Raw genomic sequence first — 2,347 nt, forward strand, 5'->3', positions numbered from 1 at the left:
GGTGGGGTCCTGGAGGATGCCAGGATCTGGAGGGGGCGGTGGGGTCCTGTCCCAGACTCGCCTTAAACGCTGCGAGGACAATGACCCCCCAGCCCACCTCAGGCAGGAGGCGCAGTGGTCCCCTCTGCAAGCTGCAGATTCCCCGCCCTGGCTCCAAGTGACCATAGGTGAAACCGAGCTGGAAGCGACAAAAACGCCTTAAAAACCTGAGTTCCCGCCTCAGGGTACTGATGCCCTTTACTAATTGTAAAGCCGGCGTGGAACTTTGCAGCCTTTGCTCAGAAACACAGCTGAGTGTCCTAGAGCAGGTACGACCAGATGACGTTGGCAGGGGAGCAGTGCCTCCTTGTGGTCAGTGCGTGCTGGCCTCTGTGACAGAAGAACCTTAAGGCTGGTGACATTCAGTCCCCAAGCAGGCAAATCACAGAGGTGGCTGGGGGTGCGCAGGGCTAATGGGCAAACTAGAGCAATGGAATAATGTCTTTCCTCTCGGACAAGGAAATGTTTTAAAAATAGATAACACTAGGCCGGGCACAGTGGCTCACGCCTGTAATCCCAGCACTCTGGGAGGCTGAGGCAGGCGGACCACGAGGTCAGGAGATTCAGACCATCCTGGCTAACACGGTGAAACCCTGTCTCTACTAAAAATACAAAAAATTAGCCGGGGGTAGTGGTGAGCACCTGTAGTCCCAGCTACTCTGGAGGCTGAGGTAGGAGAATGGTGTAAACCCAGGAGGCGGAGCTTGCAGTGAACAGAGATAGCGCCACTGCACTCCAGCCTGGGCGACAGAGCGAGACTCCATCTCAAAAAAATAAAAAATAAAATAAAATAAAAACACTCAATGCTGGTGGGGGCACATGGAAACTGGCACCGCCATAAACTGCCAGAGGAGGAAGGAACGTGGGTGGTGAGAGGTTTCTTGGTTTGTTTTGTTTCGTTTTTGGGGGGTTTGTTTTGTTTTTCGGGGGGTGATTTGTTTTTTGGCAAAGGTAGGGTCTCACTATGTTACTTAGGTTGGTCTTGAACTCCTATCCTCAAGCAATTCATGTGCCTTGAGTTCCCGAAGTGCTGGGTTACAGGCGTGAGCCACCAGGCTCAGTCCCTGAGAGCCTTTTGGAACTAGGAATCAGAAGTCTTTCTCTGGGGTTGGGGGAGGGGAGGGGAACAGTGTATGTGTGTAGGGGTTTGGAAACTTTGTGACTTGGCCGTGGATCTCATGGCCCGAGAGCCTCACCTCAGTTTCATGGGCGAGATTGGCCCTTGTGGAGTTCGAGTCCAACCCAGAAGAAACAAGGAAGCCTGGGTCTCCTCCAAGTGTGCAGCAAGCAGGCCTGGGTCCCCCAAAAGGCCGCCAGAGACAAGCCCAGGATCACCCAGTCTGCAGCAGGGTGCAAAGGTTTGGGGTCCCCCCCAAAGGCAGCCAGAGCCAAGCCCAGGGTCCGCCCAGCATCAGCAAGATCTACACCTGGAGTCACCTCAAAGGCAGCCGGAGTCTAGTCCTGAACCCCCACAATGTCAGCCAAAGCCAAGTGAGGAGGCACCATAGTGTTCTCAGGGCCAGGGAGAACTAGCCTCGGAGCGGGCCCAGAGTCCAGAGGAGCTGACCCAGGGGGTGTGGGTGGCATCAGCAGCTATACCCGGGCCCAGGATCACCAGGGCCTTACCCCAGTCAGCAAGTGCAGAGTTCAGAGCCCTCACGGCCAGTACAGGAGCTTGACACCCAAGGCACCTGGCTCCTTGCCAGGGTCAGCATGAGCCAAGCAAGCTGCCTCTCCGCTGGGGAAAGGTGACAGGCGCCCATGAGACAAAAAAATGAAAACATTCTTCAGCTTAGGCTCCAGTATCCAAGAAGTTGAACGAGGAGGAGGAGGAGTCTCCTGTAATTCAGAAGGGAAGGCCCAAATTGGGGTGGATGTGGAAGGACCAAAATCTGACTTTTATAACATTTCCATTTGCCCAAAAAGAAAATTCATGCCCGTTTGCACAGTCACTCTCCACTCTCACCCACAGGCCCTGGTAACAATAAATGTACTGTCTGTCTCTATAAATTTGTCTTTTCTGGACATTTCTTACAAGTGGACTCTTACAGGCTGGGGGTGGTGGCTCACACCTGTAATCCCAGCACTTTAAGAGGCCCAAGCAGGATGATTGTTTGAGACCGGGAGTTTGAGACCAACCTGGACATCATCGCAAGAACTCTGTCTATACAAAAACATAAAATAAACAAATTAGTCAAGCATGCCGGTGCTCTACCTGTAGTCCCAGCTTCCAGGGAGACTGAAGTGGGAGAAAGTTGAGCCGGGGATGTCGAGGCTGCAGTGAGGCATGATCGTGCCACTATACTCC

The 2,347-nt window shown here is 53.4% G+C and overlaps 1 pseudogene; it reads left to right on the plus strand.

Annotated features, from left to right (window-relative positions):
- Positions 1–16: 16 nt before the first annotated feature.
- Positions 17–1,925, plus strand: LOC108514154 (coiled-coil domain-containing protein 86-like; annotated as a pseudogene).
- The last annotated feature ends 422 nt before the right edge of the window (positions 1,926–2,347 follow it).

Source organism: Rhinopithecus bieti, unplaced genomic scaffold (genome assembly GCF_001698545.2).
Source record: "Rhinopithecus bieti isolate Rb0 unplaced genomic scaffold, ASM169854v2 scaffold_33891, whole genome shotgun sequence".
NCBI lineage: Eukaryota > Metazoa > Chordata > Mammalia > Primates > Cercopithecidae > Rhinopithecus > Rhinopithecus bieti.